The sequence below is a fragment of the Falco naumanni genome, chromosome 3 (genome assembly GCF_017639655.2).
Source record: "Falco naumanni isolate bFalNau1 chromosome 3, bFalNau1.pat, whole genome shotgun sequence".
Classification (NCBI taxonomy): domain Eukaryota; kingdom Metazoa; phylum Chordata; class Aves; order Falconiformes; family Falconidae; genus Falco; species Falco naumanni.
In genome coordinates, this window is record NC_054056.1 from 51,023,702 (window position 1) to 51,046,044 (window position 22,343).

A 22,343-nucleotide genomic window follows, 5' to 3' on the forward strand; every position below is an offset into this window, starting at 1 on the left:
TGCCTGCCAAGATGAGAACCAGAAGGCCAGCCACCTCAAGGGTGTGTGTGGCTATGGTGGATCCTCTTGTGGATCCCTCCTGGGAAACCTGCACCTTGATTACCTCTCTGAAATGCCTGTACACAAGTGCACGCAACATGGGGAACAAACAGGAAGAATTAAGAGATCTGTGTGCAGTCACAGGACCATGATCTCATTGTAATTACAGAGACACAGTGGGATAGCTTGCTGTATGAATTTGTTGTCAACTGGAATTGCAACTGGAATGGTGTCATGGATGGCTGTGTACTTCTTAGGGAAGACGGGTCAGCAAGGCAAGGTGATGGAGTTGCACTTTATGTGTGGGAGCAACTGGAATGTATTGAGTTTTCCCTAGGGGGGGATGAAGAATGAGTCGAGAGCTTATGGGTAAAGATTAAGGGGCAGGCCAACATGGGTCACACTGTTGTGTTTACTGCAGGCCACATAATAAGGAAAAGGAAGTTGATGAGGCCTTCTACAGGCAGATGGAAGTAGCCTCCCAATCACAGGTGCTGGTTCTCGCAGGGGACTTTGGTCACCCTGTAATCTGCTGGAGGGCCAGCACAGCCAGGCAAACACAGTCCAGGAGGTCCTTCAGAGCACTGATAACTTTTTGCCATAGGTGGTGGAGAAGTCAGTGAGGCAAGCTGTGCTGCTGGACCTTGTACTAACAAACAAAGAAGGACTGGTTGGGATGTGAAGGTTGGGAGCAGCCTTGGCTGCAGTGACCATGAGATGGCAGAGTTCAGGATCCTGTGTGGACGAAGCAGGGCAGTAAGTAGGATTGCAACTCTGGACATCAGGAGAGATAAGTTTGGCCTCTTCAAAAACCTACTTTGAGGAATCCATAGGTTAGGGCTTTAGTAGGTAGGGGGGTCCAAGGAAGCTAGCTAATACTCAAGCATCACTTCCTCCAAGTTCAAGGGCAATGCATCCCTATGGGTAAGAAATAAAGCAAAGCGGGAAGGAGACTTCCATGGATGAGCAACGAACTTCTGGCAAAATTCAAACTGAAGAAGGAAGTTTACGGAATGTGGAAAAAGGGGTGGGCCACTTGGGAGGAATATAGGAATTTTGTCGGAACATGGAGGGAGGTAACAAGGAAGTCTGTTTGGGATTAAATCTAGTAAGGGATGTCAAGGACAACAAGAAGGGCTTCTTCAAGTACATCGGTAGCAAAAAGAAGACTGGGGAAAATCTGAGCCTGCTGCAGAATGCAGTGGGTGCCCTGTTGATGAAGGATACAGGGAAGGTGGAGTTGCTGAATGCCACCTTTGTGCTAAGGTCAGCATCCAGCAATCCCTGACCCTAGAGGCAAGAGAGCAAGTCTGGAGAAAGGAAGACTTTCCCTTGTCAAGGCGGATTGGGTTAGAGATCTTTTAGGCAAACTGAACACGCAGAAATCCATGGGCCCCTATGACATGCCCCCTGAGTGCTGAGGGAGCTGGCAGATGTTGTTGCTAAAGCACTCTCTATCATCTGGAGAGGTGCCTGAGGACTGGAGGAAAGCCAATGTCACTCCAGCCTTCAACAAGGGCAAGGATGACCACCCAGGAAACTACTGCCCAGCCAGCCTCACCTCCATCCCTGGAAAGGTAATGGAATGGCTCATCCTGGAGGTCATCTCTAACCATGCAGAGAAAAAAAGGGTGATCAGGAGTAGCCGACGTGGATTCACCATGGAGAAATGATGCCTGATCAACCTAACAGTCTTCTACGATGGAATGACTGGCTGGGTAGACGAGGGGAGAGCGGTGGATGTTGTCTACCTTGATCTCAGCAAGGCTGTTGGCACCGTCTCCCATAACATCCCCATAGGTAAGCTCAGGCAGTGTGGGTCAGATGAGTGGGCAGTGGGGTGGGTGGAGAACTGGCTGATGGCAGAGCTCAGGGGGTTGTGATCAGCAGCGCAGAGTCCAGCTGGAGGCCTGTAGCTTGTGGTGTTCCCCAGGGGTCAGCGCTGGGTCCAGTCATGTTAAACTCCAGTCATGGCTGACCTGGACGAAGGGGCAGAGCGTGCCCTCAGCGAGTTTGCTGATGGTACAAACCTGGGAGCAGTGGCTGACACACCAGGCGGCTGCGCTGCCATTCAGGCAGACCTGGGCAGGCTGGAGAGCTGGGCGGAGAGGGACCTCATGAAGTTCGACAAAGGCACGTGCAGGGTCCTGCACCTGGGGAGGGACAACCCCACGCACCAGCACAGGCTGGGGCTGACCTGCTGGGAGGCGGCTCTGCGGAGAGGGACCTGGGAGTGCTGGTGGGCAGCACATTGCCCATGAGCCAGCAGGGTGCCCTGGTGGCCAGGGAGGCCAGTGAGATCCCGGGGGGCATTAGGAGGAGGGTGGCCAGCGGGTGGAGGGAGGTGATCCTGCCCCTCTGCTCTGCCCTGGTGAGGCCACATCTGGAGTGCTGTGTCCAGTGCTGGGCTGCCCAGTTTGAGAGGGACAGGGAACCACTGAGGAGGGTCCAGCGGAGGGCTACGAAGATGATGAGGGGACTGAAGCATCTCCCTGATAAGGAAAGGCTGAGAGAGCTGGGCCTGTTTAGCCTGGGGAAGAGAAGACTGAGAGGGGATCTTATCAATCTTCATAAATATCTTTAGGGTGAACGCCAGGAGGATGGGACCAGGCTCTTTTCAGTAGTGCCCAGTGACAGGGGAACAGGTACAAACAAACCCACAGAAAGTTCTAGCTGAATATGAGGAAAAACTTGCTTACTTTGAGGGTGACGGAGCCTGGAACAGGCTGCCCAGAGAGGTTGTGGAGCCGCCTTCCCTGAAGATATTAAAAACCCACTGGAACACAATGGTCTGGGTGAACCTATTTTAGCAGGAGGTTGGAGTAGATGGCTTCCAGAGGTCCCTTCCAGTCCCAAGCATTCTGTGATTCTGTGATTGCTCAAAATTACTCTCAGGTTGCTGAGATCTGGTCCTTTGAGGTGCTACATGCAGTAGAGTTTGTACTGAAGAAGCAAGTAACATGCTGGCAATTTTTCTTCATACAAATCTCAATCCGCTATTTTAAGGCAAAACTTGGATCCACATTAAGACACTAAACTTATGTTTCTACATGTCAGCTACGTGCCTAAGATACCACTGCAGGTACTGGAAGCTTAAGGGCTATTCAAACATACCTAAAACTCAATTGCTACACTTGGTCAGCTGTAAAGCTACATTGAATTTTAAAGTCTATGTCTGCAAGCTGAATCCCAGTCCCGTGTCTCTCTGTGGCAAACAATTGGAACTGTGCAGCTAGAAATGATTGCTGCAATAACTGGACTTATTGCTGACTTTACCTTGAACAAAGAACTTGGTCACAGAAAGGCTGAACATGTGCTCATACGCTAATGAAACAGGTGATTCCTGCCAAAAATGGTAAGATGAACAAACAATTCTTCCCTTGATTTGACAGGTCAGGTTTGAGATCTTGTTACAAATACACTTTTTGATCTGGTTTATGGCATCATGCTCAGTGTGTGAATAACTAAGAAGACGTTGCTACCACCCACCCAGAAGCAGGAGATTGAATTACATTAGAGCTTTTTGGGATTTTTTTTTAATCAATCAATGTCAAGGGACATCACTTGTTGCGTGTCTCTCTTCTGGGGTGTGTTGTAGTTCTCCCCTTTGAACTTAACTGTGACAGTCACTGCTCAATTTCAGTTGTTCTGTGGAATATTGGGACCTTCAGGTATGTCCGTATTGCAAAAATGAGGTTGATTTTTCCTGAAATTGTACCAAATTCATTTCAGGGAAAAACCACACTATGGTCCTGTGGACTGGAGACAGAAATGTGGACACCGACTAAAAAATATCATTGATGGAGAATATTGGAAATCAGAAGTAATAGTTATAGTAATTTGCAAATTAGATTCTAATAAAAATGCCTACATATCTTGTAACAGATTACTGGAAAGGAAAAGTAACTTTCATATATTCTTGTACGTTGTTAAACCCCATAAAGCTAATTTTTTTTACTTGTGAAGCAGTGACCTGTTCCTCCTTGGTTTCGACCGATTTTATCAATAAAAATTTTTTTAGGTGAATATATCTGATACCAAAGACAAAATTCTTTAGAAATTGGGATAGTTAAATGAATTGTTCAGGGCTTTTAACTCAACTTGGTTATATTATGATGGAGCAATTTAGTCACAATATATGACATTCATTTAATTGTTGTAACCAACCTAGGTGACCTAGGAGATGGCGTCTCTGTGCCTGTGACACTGGTTTCCAGTGATGCACAACCAAAGGGAAAACATTTTTTTTTCCCTAAAGATGCTGTATTTTGGAAAACTTCACTTGCTTATCTGATCAATAATTAAAGGGGATGTGCTCTGACCTGTCAAAGACTATTAAAAGAGCTATCTCAAACAACCTTGCAAAGCACTTTAAAGATGTGTGCAATAACAGAAATAATCTGGCCCGTTCAGATTTTGGGGTCACATACTTATTTACTGGAGTTCATAGTGAAAGATGGGTTCTTCCAGGGATTGATTCTTCTCAGCTGCTAGACAGCTGCAGATGGGATGAATTGTCCCATTTCTCTGCATTAATTAAAGGTAAGCAGAGATCACTAACATAGACTAAACTGCAGGTTTAGATGGACATGCTGAATGAGTTCTTCCCTTACTCTTTTCTGATTTGAAACCCAAACATCGTCTTTAGGGGCAGACTTTTCCAGGTATACACTATAGGTATATGCACCTACATATGGGACTGCACTGTCTTATTCACTGATGCTAGGTTAGAGCAGCTTTGTCACAAGGTAAGTAAAAGCCTATGCTTTCTTTTAATGACTGAGACATTGACTGAGAGTGAAACTGGTGCACACACCATGCACTTGTCACACGTGTGAGCTCCCACTATGCAGTGCAGGTCTCGGTATGCTAAAAACAGAATGGGGCATGGGCACTACTACTAAGACAGTACTGTATCAGGCAGATGCTTTCTTTTTCCTGGGTTTGGGGCCATGTGGTTTGAAAAATAAGTTTGGGTCTTCATGCCAAATACTACCATTACTTATGTTCGTATGAATACGTTCAGAATTAGCATTGTTTTCAGTCAAAAGACGTTCTCCTTTTGGAAACATTTTATTGTCTAAAAGTTAGAGCTGACATTATAACCACTCTGCTGTCTGGATAAAACTCTTTTTGCAAATGTAAGGGCTAGAGACTTACATCAGGAAGCAAAGAAAAGCCTTTAGAAATGTAGCATGGGATCTTGGCTCCATTGAAATCAATGCCAAAACTCTCACTGACTTCAGTGGGGCCAGGATTCCAGGCACCGCCAATGAATTTGTGCATGCAGCTGCTTAAGCTACTGTGAGCATCTCCAGTGTAATTTCTGAACATGAGAGAGACTTCTACAGGTTAATCGGTACGTGCCTATACTAAATCTAGTATCTTCCCTTTTGTTCCCCTGTAAAAATATTTTCCTTTTAGAGAAATGTGCCACAAATGAAAATTGTTCTGCTGCTGTTCTTTGCAACACTAGATGTGAATTACATGTACTGAGTGGATGATCCACTCTGTAGGAAGTACGAGACAACTGGAAATATTTATCTGTCATTGTAAAGTAAACAGAGCTAAGAATTACAGACAAAGTGGCCAGAACAGAGAAGTATGCACATTGACTGAATAACCTAGGCGTCATAGTTTTCAAATCTACCTGTTCTGTAATTGTGGTTAAAGCTTTCTTTAATTAACCTGGGATTTACATTTACCTTGGTCGATTTCTGCCCATGTGTTTAGGAAATTTTAAAAACTGCTATTTTCAGATTCACTGAAATGTGAAAAAAACCAGGTCAGTTAAAAAACGGTATATGTGACAATGGCACACATTTCTCAATATACATTGGGAAAACATGAAGTGGATAGTCAAGTCCATGGCACAGATCAGGGGGGTTAAATTAACACAGTGACTATGCACAGTTATTCTGAGGAAATGGAAAATCATCATCAGATCCACTCAAATAAGTGCAAAAAAATTGACTTTGACCTGGTGTATCTTTCAGAAAAACAAGGGAATGCCCATCCTCTTTTCCCTAGGAGAAGATGCTCTAAATGTCCTAGAGACAGATAGTCTAGGAGTGATTAACAGCATCAGTTGATCTTTGTGCGGTTGTGCAGTGTTTTAGAGATCAGTCTTCTCACTAAAAAGCGAGGTTAATAGATGCATCCAGATTACTCATTTTCATCTGTTTCTAGTTTAACTAACACGTAAAATGCTATGTACAACAGCCATGGTTTGGAGGCATTGTTTCTACATTCCTTTTTTAATTTTAGCAGCTATATTTTTTCCTCTTAATCCCTATAATAATCCTGTTTTGAGGCATGCTTAATTATTTAACTTTGCCATTCTCTCAGGGAAATTATGGACTAAATTGCATGCATGTTATTAATACAAAGCACCATTTTGTTAGCTAATTTAGAATTTCACATCCACATCAAACAGGCAGATGTCTATAATCTATTATTTGTGATCCCGCTCAACTGTGCCGAGCGGACAGAGCCTGCACTTCTGTTCTCCCTCCCTGCTGTGAGGGCAGCATCCCACCGTCAGGTCCCCTCGGAAACCCTGCCTTGCACACACTGGTACACCATCATTTGAATCTCCCAATTTCACAGCCTTTCCCCCTTAATGCCATGCTCACTCAGTGGACACAGCTGGCTCCTCTTTTCTTTTTGGAAGCTTTTTTTTTTCCAAAAAATTCCTTTACTACTGCTTGATTGCCATTGGATACACTCTGGCTCAGCATACGCTTCTCAGCTTAATTGTGATCCAGGTTTGGGGCTCACCAAAACAACTGTCAGAATTTCTCCCAGAAAGGGGGAAAAAGCAAACTTAAACTCTCCTCCCAGTTGGTTTTGCTTTTAATTTAGAAATGAAGAGCGTATATTTATTTAAAAAGGTTATGCATCCCTTCATTCTTGGCTCTCACATTCATTTTGTATTGCAACGACTTCATTTTAAGCCTTGTGCAGTACAATGTTGTTTCTACTGTAATGCTGTTTAATGTAGCAACACAAACCTGGCAAGTGACCTGAATTTCACAGATCAGCTGCAGCCACACAGGAGACGTGGGGACCTGCAACAAGAATGTTTTGTTTCCTCTCTTGATGTTCTAATTGCTGCCCATGATCCAACTGCTCCCCCATCTGACCTTGCATGCAATTTTCATTGCTTGTTCTTTGGAGGCTGTCTAGATGTATGACAGGTCTGCAATTCCTCCTGGTAAAATGCATATTCAGCACCTGATCAGCTGCGTGTCTCTGGGTGTAAGACAGTCTAAATGGAGTCATATCAAATGAATTATGTTATGTACAGGGTGTCTTCAAGTATGTCATAAGCATAGTGTGTAAGGCAGAGATTCAAGAGGCAAAGCCCTACTCTCTGTTGAATATTTTGCATGGACCGTCTGAGAACTTAGATGTCTTAATAGATGTTCTTTCTTAAAGCAAGCAGGACTCTCTGATTAGCCTGGGTGGCTGCAATATTGGTACAGGCTTGTAAAACGTGATGATACTTTGAATATGTCATGTGTCTTTCCCGTGACAGTCTTTTTTCCTAGCACTTTTTTCCAGAGAATACCTCAGTTCACTCAGAGACACAGAAACAGTGAGGATGAGTGTAGGGGACGCAGCTGAGAAACTGGGCTTCTTTTGCCAGTACTTTTACAATTATATCTATATCTATATCATCTATCTATATCTATATCTCATTGTATTTTGTATCCACCAGCCACTTTCTCTCAGGGCCAGACCAGACTGCTACCCACAAAGCTTGTGTGTGCTCTTGGTGAAACCCGTTGCATTTCTCCTTTCATTTCCTGTGGGTTTTGTTAACTGGAGGACTAGATCATTCCAGACTAGAGCATTCATTTTCATTAAAAGTTCAAGATCACCCCATGAGTATGGATTAGCCTAGTGGTAAGACTTAAACCTCTTGGTGACAGGTTTATTTACTCATGTTTCATGCACAGTATGTTCCTTATATCCCATATGCCTTCTCCCTCAGAAACAGCAACCTTACATTCACAAAAAATCAAGCGTTACCAACATATATTTTAGTATACATCTATACATTATTAAATGTATGTCTGCCCTGGAAATCTTGCTGCACAGTTAACTTTGGAAATGAACAGAGAAATTTAATATGGCTTTTTGGAAAGGTCTATTTCTAATTTGTGAAGACATTCTTTTTTAATAACACCAACCAGTGACTGGGTGGACCAGAGGTGCCTGGGACTGCTTTCTTCAAGATCACCAAAGGAAAAGGGGGATACCTCGGATGCACTTCCTCTAATTTGTCCCTAAGCCCGGCCAGACAAGCCTCCAGGAGGGGGAATACTCTCAGATCTTTTTGCCCTCAGGGGCAGCATCCTCCTCCTTTCTAGAGCCACCTGACAGACTCCCTGCAAGGAAGATGCCAGCTTTTCCTAACTTCCCCATCTGCTGCTGTTGGCATGGTGAACCTAGAAGCCAGCTCTGGTTGGTACCCTGCTTAATGCAACCCGTGTCCTGTGGCAAGGGCCTGTGAAGGATTTACAGATGCTCCAGCAAAGGGCTGAAGACACCCTAGTCTAGTAAGTGCTGGGCTACACTTTTTCAAAGTTAGATGCCTGTATTCACTTCCACCAACTGAAAATTCTTAGCAATTAGCTCCTGAAATGTAAGTTGCTTACCCTGTCCTGATATGTATCACAGACTCAGCTTTTGATGTGTCCCATCTCATTCAGACATCAGAAGACATGCTGAGACAAACTGGACAAAGACAACACTGACCTGAACAAGTTTTCTGTCAGTTTTATAACTGGTCATACCTTAACCTTAAATGAGAAAGCCACAGAGGACTAACTTGTCTCTTTCCCCCTGTTGCACAATTGCCAATAGGCAGAGCTAGTATAACCCTAGAATCACATCTCTGTCTGCGGGGCATGCTTTCAAGGCACACATATGTCCACTGACAGAACCTCGAGCTGAAACATGCAAATGCACTTGCTATCAGTGGCAAATCCTATTATTATTGATGCTAACATTAGAAGAACTTAACTAATGGAGCAACACATCTGGATTTGTAGCAGAAAAACATCAGGACTAAGGAAGTGAAATGATATTCTCAGGAATGAATTATTCACTACATGTGTACAACCAGCAGGAAGAGAACCACAGGCTGAGGAAAATATGTTCAAACTTACCAACAAAAATAAATACATGAAAATATGATGTGAACATCAGCTACATTTCTGAGGCAAAAGCTCCACATGGGGGCCTGAAATCCAGCTATATTTGCATTTTGACATATTATCACCAGAAAAGACATAACAATGCAGCCCCTGAGGCAAGGGAGTTCAACAGTGCCAGGCCATCTGGGCTTTTTTCTTATGGGTGGAAAATTCCTCTGCTCCCAAATGTCCTAGAGGATTGTATAGAGACAAGTAAAGAGAGTAAATGGGGGATGTCCTGCCTTAGAAGCAATGAAGCTATTGCAATGAATCATCCAGACAAAAAGCCTGTACTCCTGAAGAAAGCAGAGATGTTTATGCACTGCCTTCTTGAACTGAAGTCATCCACTTGCTTCCCCTTCCTTCCCAGCCTTGATGAGCTCACTATTATCTGCTGTAACTCTTCACAAAGCTCTTCCTCTCGTTCTCATTTTCCCTCCGAGCAGGTCCTCTCTCTGATTTGCCATTACCCCTTATCCCAGGCACATCACTCCTCCTCACACACAAACACACACGAATACACCTGTGAGTCCTGAAGAGAGAATATGATGATGCACGGTGATTAGTCGCCTTGGAGGCTGCAGAGAGTGGAGTAAAAGGGAAGGGTGCTAAAACTCTGTGGGTCTAGTTTGATGAGACAATAGAGGGCTGCACAATGTTTGCCTTTAAGGGGATAAAGGAAAGAGTTACTGTGCTGCTCACAGAAGCTTTAGAATGCGGGGAAAAAAAAGGAAAGTGCTTTGAAATGCTGTCATGGGAGTGCCTACTTTGAAGTTGTGCTAGGAAACCCATCCCAGAGTGTTTATGCTCCTGGGAAAATGCAGCCCAGATGTGACAGCAAAACCTGTGATGCTTGAGCCACAGTTACAAGACCTTGCCATGAGGGAGCACTACATGAGTGGGAATGAATGGAACCAAAGTACATTTCAATCAATGAACCTATGCTGATGTGCTTTGAATCGAACAAAGAAACTTGGGTCTCTACTGATGCCTCCAAGGATGGCCCTGGGGCAATGCTGTTGCAGGAGAGCAGAAGAGATGCACTTGGCTTTCTACAGCTTCTGTTACAAGACTGATGGCTGAGCCTGAACAAAAGCAGGGCTGACTATAAATAAAGTTTAGGCATGGCCCACGGATGTGTGAAATTTTCTAGGCATGTGTAAGCTTTGTAACTGAACAGAAACTGGTCTTCAGAATTACTTTTTGTTTATATACAATGTAAGGTATATGCATATGTGTATATACACACACATACATGTATTAAGGAATCTGAACCATATATTTGCATAATCAAGCCTAATAGTGAAACTACACACTTATTTGACTTTCAGACAATGAATGACGTGCTCAGTAAAAGCAACAGTATGTGGCAGACGCAAAGGCACTCCCTTACTTTGACTTCATTATAGAAAAGGTACACGTGAACTTGTGTATTCATGCAAGTGCCAACTACCAAGAATATGAGGGAGCTGAAAACTCCTTTTAGCTAGCTTTGCTAGCTCCCCGAAGGTCTTCAGAGCACAGCATAAGGCAAAATTCAGTCAGGCTTTGAAGAGGCCATCATTAAGGTGGTTTCTGTTTCCACAGATGATGGCCACCACAGTAGCTAGAGGGAGCAGCTGCAAGGCAAGCAGTGGGCAGGCTACAAACACACATCTTCAGACATTACCCATAGTAAATAAGAAGAAAAGTCACTTTACAGATTTACTAGCACTTGGAGCTGGTGGTCAGTGAGTTCATGTCAGACTGTTAAATGGGATTTCCTGCATGAGGACTATGATTAGTTTCCTTTCACACTGTAAGCCTGCAGTTTAAAAGCAGCTCTTTTGTCAAGGAGATTCTGCCAGTTGTGAAGCATGGTGTCCCCCCGATAACCTCAGAGGTCTCAAACCATCTCACTACTTTGATTTTAATGCTACAGAAGAAAATGTCTCTATCTTCTCAGTAGCATCTTATGTAGCCATTTCTATCCTTACCTTATTTTTACCTACAAGAGTCTACAGTACAGACCAGAAGGCTAAAGAAACCATTTCAAATCCTAACCGCCATGACTGCTTTTGTTTTACACATCTATTAGACGTAAATTCTTGTCATCTTTTTTTATGTGAATGGCAGGATTTATTAGATCAGACAGGTCATTAAGTAATTTTTTTTCTTTAATAATGTCTTTGATTCAGTGAACTCAAATTTATGCTCTGTTATAGTGTGCTAACAGCTATTTTTTTGGCTAGGAAAGTCAGCAATAAATCTGAATTTAATAAACTGACAATAGATCTCGATGTGAAAGAGATTCAAGGCACTCATTTTTCCAGTTATTTAAAAGCAGTGAATCCTTGTGTAACCGCAAGACTAATTCCAAACTAAAAGTATATTCTCTTTAAAAATGTCTTATTGATCACAACATGCAATTCTGCTTAATGTGGAGATTATTTCAAAAGCTGTTTGGCAATTGCCCTGGTCACCAGTGGCAGCATGCTTTTTTTCACCTGCCTAAAAGGAAACAGAATTTGGGATTGTTCTTTCACGAGCACAGCTCCCTTCATGAACAAGTACACACAGACCCCTCTGTGTGCATTCCCTCCTCCTCCTGCCACCCCAATTCTCTGCACACACACACACAGAGAAAAAAAGACGTGGGTCTGGAGGCGCATGGTGGAACTGTTTGCCCAGCAAAGCTGTGGAATCTCTGCCCAAGATTCTGAAAACCCAAATAGACAAAGACCTGAGCAACCTCGTCTTGCTCAGAGGTTTGGCTGGTTTTGAGCAAGGGGTTGGACTTGTGTCCACCAGAGGTCACAACCAAACTAAATTATTCTACAATTTTGTAAGCTCATCAGCTATCTGCTCTGCTCCCTGCTGATGAAATTTTCCAGGAGCTCCATGCACATACCCACAGGTTGTCTACAAAAAGAAAATCACTGGCAAAGCTACATAGACATAGTTTTATCTATACATATGTCTCACTATATATATGGTATGTACATATGCATACGCATGTGTATGTTTGCAGATGTGTCTGTGTGCATGTGCATTTGTGTAAATGTCTTTGCATGTATGTATACAAACAAGCCCTTTGCTAACATACTATCCCACTAGAATATCAATGTCCCCATCCCCCAGAAGACAAGTTCTCCTGCAAGGGATGTGGCTGGGAACTAAGACAGAGCATCTGTGCATGGCACTGGCTGGGCAGGTCTCTCAACGTGCTCAAACAAAATGCAGAAGCAGTGAAGACACAGGGCACAGCTCCACCACAGAAATGTTCACACACAGGTCAGGCCATTCCACATGTTGGTCCCAGCCACTGGGCAGTGAATAGTTCATCCTATCCTGTCTTTGTGTTTAAAGGACTTGAATGAGGTATTATGTGATGGATATGCATGCTGCATACAAAAATCACTTGCGACTAGGTGCTTTAATGATCTTGTTCTAATTTCTGACATTGCCTCTAGCTACATGCCTGTCATGAGTACTTGGTATTTGTGCCTACTAGCCCAGCCTTGAGTAGATCTTTTAGGCCATAGATTATATACTTCATGTGCATCAAAGGACTATGCAGCTCCGAAAATCCTTGGCTGGTAGAATGCCTTTGTAAACTGCTTGCATTAAAGCCTGCCACTTCAGTAACCATCATCCATGGTCTTGCATCTGCCACTTATGTACCTTTGAAGAGAGAGGGCATGTGTTGAGCTGCTCCAGAGCACTTTAAAACAAATGTACCAGAATAAAAAAAACAAGACACCAGTCTTTTCCTATATGTCTGGCCTAGATTAGACACCTGTGTGACAAGGTTTGAGGAGGCAGAAGGGCAGAACTGCAGTCATAAGGGAATTGTCTTGTACCTATGATGGAGCAGAAGATGGGGTACTCATTGCTATGAAGGGGTAGGAATGTCACCTTTTGATATCTGAGCCCTATACTTGAATTTTCTTTTCAGACCTCTCCACTTTCAAGAAGAACCCCAGTGAATCACACCGTCTGGCTATAAAAGGGGAAACTAAAAGAAATGTCAAATGTCACGGTGGCTTTTTCATCTTATCTCTCTGTTGTTCAGACAGGAAGTAGGAGTGCATCCTACTCATGGTGCAGACAGGGGAGACAGCTGCCTCCAGAGTCTCTTTATCAGGAGGGACTGCCCCTTTCAGAGAACCACAGGGTTGTTTTCTTTTCTCAACACAGGTTTCTTTTCTGGCCTCTGTTCTGCCAACCTAACTTGTCCCTGGGAGGCAATGTTTCAGGGTGTTCTGTCTCTTAAAATTTGGTCTCTTTTCCATTTCAATCCAGATGTTGAACCATATCCATCTACTCTCAAACCACAGGGAGTGGATGAGATGAAAAATATTTAATTTTAAGTTTGAAATTCTGAATGTCATCCCACTTAATGCAGTAGGTTAGGAACTGGTTGAAATCCATGCCACAATGGGTAAAAGAGCTCGGAGTGCGTTAATGCTTGAAGTGAAGGAGTTAAACTGCCTCTCTCAAGCTAGGCTCAGACTTCTTAGGTAACATCAGTTAAAATGTCTTGCAGTCACATGTTCACAACACTCGGAATGAGTGCCATTGCAGATTCTCCATTAATATTTATTGCTCCAGCTACACAACAGGTAGGCATTTTACGCATCTCAAAGGGGACATGGCCTGTCTGCTATTCTCCAGCCAAATCTTTTCATTCTATTCCCACTTGGTAAGGTTCAAAAGCTGTGTGCAGTCCAAAAGCTAAAATACCAGGCAACTATAGTGCATATGTCATAGTCCATGTGCTAATATGGGTTGCAAGCAGCCCTGGAGCAGCCTGTGCAGATAGCTGCAAGATCACCTTGTCACGACTGGTAGAAAACCATCAAGTATCCTCAGACAGGCAAAGTTATTTCTCCTCTTCGGGAAGACTGACAGTTGCTGCCCAGTCCAAATCATTCTCTTTCTAGAGACTACCATTAATAACATAAAGAGACCAGCCAGTGATGAGACCAATGGTGTCTCCAGCAGATTCTCTCCTCGGGTTTGGCCTTTCTTTAAAGCTGAGGTTGAATTTCTCCGGGCCATAAATAAGCTCCTACAGATTCGAAAGCAGTGTTTGCAGCCCAATTAGCTTGTAATGGCTTTTCAAGCAGTTGTTGATGATAGTAATCTGGGCTTGAAGTCTTGGCATGTAAGGGATGCTTGTGATTGTAGCTCATGTTGTCTTGCATTGGCTGAAGGCATATAGAAAGGATAAGGGTCACTTAGTGCTATCACAAACTAAGGCCTCTGACATAAGGCATCCCTCAGACATGTACCCTACTGTCCATGTGCTGAGCTTTGTTAGTGAGATCATGACAAAGCTCAGGCTAGAGAATTATCAGCTTTCTGAAAGAACAGCATTATAGCACTGCAGACAAAGCACTCTTATGTGCTTTGTGCTATGCAAACAGAGACCAAGTGGTAAATGTGTCAGTTTAGGAGTGTTTTGGACTCAAGAAGCAATGGAATGTCCTTTATATCTTTCGTAATGAGAGTCTGTTTGGATTAAAATGGTCTCCATGTAAGCAAAAAAATTACCAGCCTTCCTATTTCAAAGCTGGCAGGGCTTCTTACACAGGCCTCTATTCAAACAGTGTAGGGGAAGAGGAATAGGGAACTTTTTTGTTTAACTCAAATGACGTGGTGTGTATTTCTAACATAAAAAGCAAGACACAAAATGAACTCTGTCTAAGGCAAAAGACCGAGAAGGAAGAAGAAAGTATGAATGTAGGAAGCTGTCTGAACACAAAGGCAAGGGAAATGAACACTTTCAGTCATTGACAGAACATGCATTTTTATGAGTGTTAACAGAAATTTGGTGTGATGATTCCTGTAACGACATCCTAGCCAGTACAGCTGGTCACCAGGCAGAAAGGGAAGAAGCTGGATGAACAGTGGGATCTAGAAAAAGTCTTTAAAGAACAATTTCAGGCATTTTGGGAAGATCTGAGACTGTCAATCTAGTAAGGTTGAAAACCATGGCTGAAAGCAACAATTTCAGATGAAGAAACATAAATCTATACATCAACTAAATATAAACGCAGCCAGCTATCCTCCCAAACCAGAAGCCCAGAAAAGCACTCAGGAGTGGTCCATCGAAGCCAGGTTCCTTTTCTCCAAAAGCTAGCAAAGCACGCTGCTGGAGAAGAAACCGCAGGAAAGGTCACTATGTACGATTTTGCCACAAAGGTGGATGTAGCAAAACATACATTTAAGAGAAACTTATCAAATACCGTTTATTATGTCAGGCTTAATTCTCATGTACCCCTGATAAGAAATCTCACCAACCCCTTTCACCCTGCAAATTTCATTCTCCTCACAAAGAAAATACAGCCCTCTGGCTATGCAAGGAAGTGCCAGAATAACCTTCACAGTGCTCCCCTTCCCCCTCAGATGAAACTCACCCAGCTTTCTAGTTGTTTTGTTACTCCCCAGCGGCACTCTCACTTACCGCACTGATCTACCTGCTCTGCTTAAGCTCTTTTCTTTGTTCCTGTCCCACTCACACTTGCTTGCTGCTTTTCCCACCTCTCACGTCACTTGGTAACACACACCCAGACCCTGCTCTGGCCGCCTTCTGTTGCACCTCTGATGACACTTGACCCAACCTGGCTGCCTGTCCATCTCCACGCTCCTCTTTGCTGCCCTCCTGAGCTTCTTCTGCTGTAACTTTTCATGGCAACATGCCCAACCTGAATGCTTCTCTACTCAGTTTTTCCCTCTTTTCCTTGGCAGTCTGTTGCATGACCTAAACCTACTGCATTTCTAAATAAATTTCTGACTACATGCATTTCTAAACCTACTGCAGACACCCAAACTATTTTCTCCATCATCTCCTAGCCCTGACAGAGACTTGTATTTGCTGCTGTCACTGAAGCCGCCTTTTCAAAAAGATGCCTTTTCTTCTCTCACGATCCCTTCCCTTTCTCTTTCTTCTTTTCCTCCTTCTTTCTGCTCTTTGGAATAGCCCTGTATCCAAGCCCTTTCTCTGCTTCCACCTTGCTCTCAGCCATGACTCTCCTCATATTGTGCCTCCTGAGAGATTTTAGGGAGTTCCTCTTCCTCTTTCCAACCTCACTCGTTCTCAGATGTAGATGCTGGTGTGCTGAAGACAAGCCGATCCTACAGATGCTGGTTTCTTTGCACTTGTGTCTTCATGCTGTCTGCAGCCATGCCTTAACTTTCCCTTTCACCTGAAAGACCACTTACTGAGCCATGTTATCTTTCATTGTTAAATTCCCTGTCCTATTATGACCAACTTTCTCTCAGCATTATGCGTCTCATGGATAAAACCCCTCACCTGGCATTCACATGTGTTCTAGTCCCTCAGCATCTGTGCTCAACCTTTTGTCCTTTTCCCCCTACTAATAGCTTTGCTGATGCCTTTTGATGCTGTGATTATTTCTACTCTTTTTCCCACTGCAAGTTTTATACTGGCACTGGCTCAACTGCAACAACTGTTCCTCCAAGAGCAGGCTGACAACTGCCACTATGAGTTTGTTCTCTCCTTTTTCCATTCACCCATTTCACGCAGCACTTAGCACAGTGGGTTTCTGGCCCATGAGTGAGGCATCTCAAGCACTGCACTGAATGCAAATATAATCACATGGCTGTGGAAGTTGTTCCTGCCATTCATATGAATAGTTAACTGTTTTTTGTTAATTAACTTCTTGCCACCATGAAGTTTTGTAGCAATCTTTATGCTGCTTAAGACTGACCCTCTCCTGCAGGAATGGTTGAATAATAGCACCAGCTGGATGCGTCATAATTATCACAGCCTCAGCACTGTGGAAATATAAGACTTCTGGTGGGTGGAAGCCATTGCCTCTTTCTTTTCCTGTGTGCCTGGGCTTATCACAGGATGTCATTCAAGGTTAAAAAGCTTAGCATCCCTGCTGATCATGCCTTTCCCCCTGGAAAAAACATGTGATGGATATGATCAAAAAGGGTTGTATTTCAGCTGTGCAGTCTGTTCAGGCTTGTCCTTCTTTACCTTACCCATGGTGTCCCAAAAACAACATGTGACCCTGTGCACATGAGGGATTAATATCTGGAATTCCATTTTAGTGACACTGAGAGCATCAGATCATTGTTGTGGGCTGCTTGCTCAGAAAGCTGGAAGCAAATGAGCAGAAACACAGTGATACTGCTTGCCTCACACCAGAGAGAGGGAGACTGACTTTTGTTTTGTCACTTTAATGTTTAAATCATTGGGGAACATTGACTCTAGTCGTGTTCGAGAATTCCTTGCCCTGCAGTTGCCAGTGCCCCTTTCTCTTGCCTTTCAGTGATGTCTTAATGGTATGTTATGGAAAAGGGTGAACATGTATTTCCAGTTCTTAGATACTAACACATAGAATGTCCATCCCTGTGTCTCCCTGTCTGTTTATAAAAAGATGCCTCTAGGCATTTCTGTTTGAATGCTACATTTTTTAACGTGAACATAGCTGACCCTATATTCATACTGCCTTAACATCCCTTTCTATTCTAAATCTGCTGTAAAATTCAGCCAAGATCAGGTAGAGAGTGGAAATAGTTTAGACTTCTAATCCAGATTGGTAATAGCATTAATGTTTTGAGCAAAGAGAATGCATTGCAAGTCCCAATGAACATTCTATAGTAAGTATAAGCTTGGAAAAGCTGCCTTGTCCTCTTTCTTGAGGATATGGTTATGTCTTGGTTTACCTAGATTTGTGCTTGAGGTCTCACATACTCCACAGCTAACTCTACTGTAATTGTATTGGCAAAGTGCCTAGGTTCTGCAACAACCTGGTGGAGGCAAACACCAATTCTGCCAGTGCTTCCTTTCTGCTGTAACAAAGGTTATGTTTAACCAAACAAATATCAAGATTAACAATGAGGACAGTGCAATTGTATCTGTGTTGCTCCTTCAAATATAACTTTTCCTTCATTTATTAACCTCAGTTTTTAGTATACCACAGTGTTAGGGTTTTTTTTGCATCAGCAGCTTTTACCTGCATGGTGGTGTTTATAAGAAGAACTCTCCCCCAGGCAAAATTAACAGGATACTTTATAAAATGGACATTGCTGTTTGAAACTATGAGAAAGCTTTTATAACAAAAACTGGTCTAACAATGTGTCCTCATTCCTAGGCTTAAATATGAGTTCTCCACGCTGCTTCTGTTTTAACTTGCTGATTATTTGTATATTATTGTATCTGCTAATGGAATATGTCAGTGTTCTCCTGTTTGCATATCCCCCATTTATCTCTTCTTTCTTGCCATATTACCAGAATGCTCAAAAAATACAAGCAAAAATATATTTTGTTAGATAACTACAATGCTATTTTGGTATAAGGTGAAAAAAACCATAGAATTGTGAGCTAATTTCTGACCTTCTGAATGCAGGGCATAGTCACAGACTTGCTGATTGTTAAAAATGCAGATAATTTTAATGTAAATTCCTTAGACAAAGTCACTAAATGGGTTGCAGTATTCCTTTGCCTGGACTGACCTTATAATTAAAACAGGGCCAAAATTTTACACGTTTTCCTGTGGTCTGTTCTGCAGACAATGAGATCCAAGCTGCCAGATTCTTCATTAATTAGTTCTTCAGTGGATGGTAGAAAAGCAAGAAGAATATAAGCTCAAATCTGTTTGTTTACTTAACATCTGCTGCCCCTCAGCCTCCAGGTTCCACATTTCTTGAGCAAATAACTTTTCCTCCATTATCTCAAAACTACAGTGTATCCAGCATTTTAATTCCTTTGACACTTTTGCCCCTTTGCCTTCTCTCTCATTACATTTTTCCTGGTGTTGACATCAGGACACCCTCATGCAGCGACTGCCCCCCCTCCTTTCTTTGGTTCTGTCCTTGTGTGGGGTGAACAGATGGCTCATGAAAAAAAAGCTGATCTTTTGTCAACACAAAATGCACGTGAAGGTGGCTCGGTTATATGGGTCAGGTCTGGAAAGATGGAAGAGCTTCTGTCAATATGTTAAAGAAGAGGGAGTAATTCTGATGGGTTTATTAAGAAAAGAAAACTGCCTGAATCTCGCTGTCCTCTGCCTCGCTCTCCTGGCTGACTCCATAGGAGCCACCGCTGTTGCTCATGTCCCTGGGGAAGAAGGAAAGAGAAGTGAGAGCCTCCAGGATATGGGGGGGGGAAGTGAAAAAAAAAAGTGAAAAAAAAAAAGTTTAAAAAGTGGGGGGATGGGGGGGAGAACTGTCTGAGCCACGAAAAAGGTTCACGGGGAAAGTGGGAAAGCAGAAACTGTACCTCCTTTGGAGAATGCGGTGGGGCACAACTGCGGCCGGGGGAATGTGTGGGGGCAGAGCCGCAGGGAGGGTCACTGATACCCTTGTGAAACCCTTCCCGACCCCGGCACGGCCAGCTGCGAGGTTAAAATAGCCCCGCGGGCTGCGCGCATCCTCTGCTGCCGCCCCGCCCGCGCCGCCCCGCAGCGCCCGGGGCCGCCCCGCCGCTCCCGCAGCTCCCGCCGCCCCCGCCGCCGCGCCGGGCACCGGGGCTGGCTCGGAGCCCGCGGCGCTGCGGGGCGCTGGAGCCTCCCGCCGGCCGCCGCCGCCTCCTGCCGCCGCTGTAGCCTCCGAGAGAGCCTCCCTCTGCGGCTGTTGCGCAGCCGGCCGCGTCCTGCCCCTCGCCGCCAAGCGCCCTGCCATCAGGGTGCGAGCACAAAGCGCGGAGATCCCTCTCCCGGGCTCGGGAAGGCAGCCCTCGCGCCGCCGCCCAGCCGCCTGCTCGCATGAAGGGTGCGGAAACTACCCCTCGCAATTTCCACCTCTTTGTCCAGCTCGGTCAGCGCTGGGCCATAAGGGCGCACACACAGGCGCTCACCGCAGACCTGATCACAGGCACCCGCCTGCCTCTAACGAGACCAAACCGGCACCAAAACCTCCTAGCGCAGCCGCCATCGCAAGACAAAAATCACCGAAGGCTTCTATGCATTTTACCATCCCTGCTGTATGACCAGCCACCTCTTTGTCACAGGTGCCCTTCATCCAAAAATGCTCTGATGCACTGATAGCACCTTGCCTCAGGGGACTGCCTGCGGGTGCTGAAACTTTTACCCAAGAGGATATCGATAAAGCTATTGCCTAGCTCTTTCATTCTGGCTTATTTGATGAACAGGCCAGGCCCATAATGAAGCATCCTTCTGAATTTTTTCCAGAGCAGAGAAAAATCCAGTGGGGAGAAGATGGCCAACCATTTCACTTTCTCTTTTATACTGGCAAGCAATCATGTTACTCGTTAATGCATGCAACATATGAAAAATTGCTGAATGTCCAGATAAGGGTAAAGGCAGACCAGGGTGAGAGGTGCCAGCACAGGAAGATTTACGCTATATGCCTATGATGAGGTTTGGTAGGCAATGCGCTGCTAAGACAGACAGACCTTAATGCCTAAGTCAAGAGGGATGAAAATTGGAGCTCACCCTCAAGCTGTCCCAGTTGGTCTGGCACAAGGCTCTGCACAGCTCTAGATCAGCAAAACTGATACTGGTGCCCTGCGGTGCTAGTAACTACATGTTAGCAACTTCCCCTTTCACCTTCTCTGCTGTCCAGTGGTTTTCCTTCTTCCCAGATACCATTCTTCTACCAGGCAAGCCTTCCCTTTTCCTTACGCTGCTTTTCCTTCTTATGTGTACACCCCTTGTCTCCCCCTTCCTACTCTGACATAGGAAGTTTACGGTGGAAGACTGAAGGAGGAGAAAATAATTCTCAAGAATCAAGCAGAGAACATGGAGAATGAGGAGAGGACCTAAGAAGATGGCCATCGTGGGAAGGACAGGTTGAAAGGAAGAATTTCTCTAATGGTTCCTAAAGATTGTTTCCTGCAAACTGTCCCAGGTCACGGAAGCCATGGAATAAACAACCCAGCTCATGTAAAGTCCTTTTTCTGGGCAAAATGTTATGCACTTGGTTAACAGCCCATAAAGTAAACATAAACGCCTTAGCCCAAGAACGTCATTTCAGAGAGAAGCATCTGTATCAACATCACGATGACTTTTGCTCTTGTTAGTGTGTCCTTGAGGTAAATGCATACATTATTTTTTATTCATCTTCATGAGTTTGAACAAGTACTGTACCCAACACTCAAAAGTCACTGCCATTCAAACTCTACAGCAGTGAGGGTGAGATCAAACAAGGTAAGCTCTGAGCTTGTAACAATTAATTTTTTAGTTTTATTCAAAAGTTGAATAAGCAACATTAATCCAGGAAAACTAGTTATCATGCAATTATACCTACAGGGCCCACAACTGTTGAATAATTTAGAGTAAACTTTGCAATGACTGCCATGAATTATACTCTAAAAAACAGAGTACACAGTCAAACCAGTTAGTTCAGCTTGAAATATCTGGGTCCTGATCCAGGATTAGTGCCTGTATTTAAATTATATTACCCTCAGTCTACATTTCATCTCCAGCGAGAAGTGCCCATCTGCCTCGATCCACGCAAAGTCCAGTACAGCCTTAGTTGTGCATTCCAGTGTAGGACTCAGGTTTCCTCTGTGATGTGCATGTGTCTCCTCCACACACATCAGTCCTGTTCAAATAATACTGCAACCCTGACTGACCTTTCAATATTAATGACAACATACTCTAGAAAGCACTAGGAGAGAGTTTTTCAAAGCTGCTGAAAGACATAGATAGGGATCTTGCAGGATTTTTGAATGTGACTAAAGAGGCTAATTGGCTAACTCCCACTGCTTTCATGAAATCAGTAAAAGTTGCGTACATAACTTCTTCAGTCATGTTTGGAAACCTTGCCACAAGCGTCTTCGAATAAGTAAGAATTTTGGGAAAGTGGGTTTTACTTACGGATGAGGTCTGCCCAGACACAGACTAAAACTAAAAAAAGAAGGCAGTTTACAGAATGTGGAAAAAGGGGTGGGCCACTTGGGAGGAATATAGGAATTTTGTCGGAACATGGAGGGAGGTAACAAGGAAGTCTGTTTGGGATTAAATCTAGTAAGGGATGTCAAGGACAACAAGAAGGGCTTCTTCAAGTACATCGGTAGCAAAAAGAAGACTGGGGAAAATCTGAGCCTGCTGCAGAATGCAGTGGGTGCCCTGTTGATGAAGGATACAGGGAAGGTGGAGTTGCTGAATGCCACCT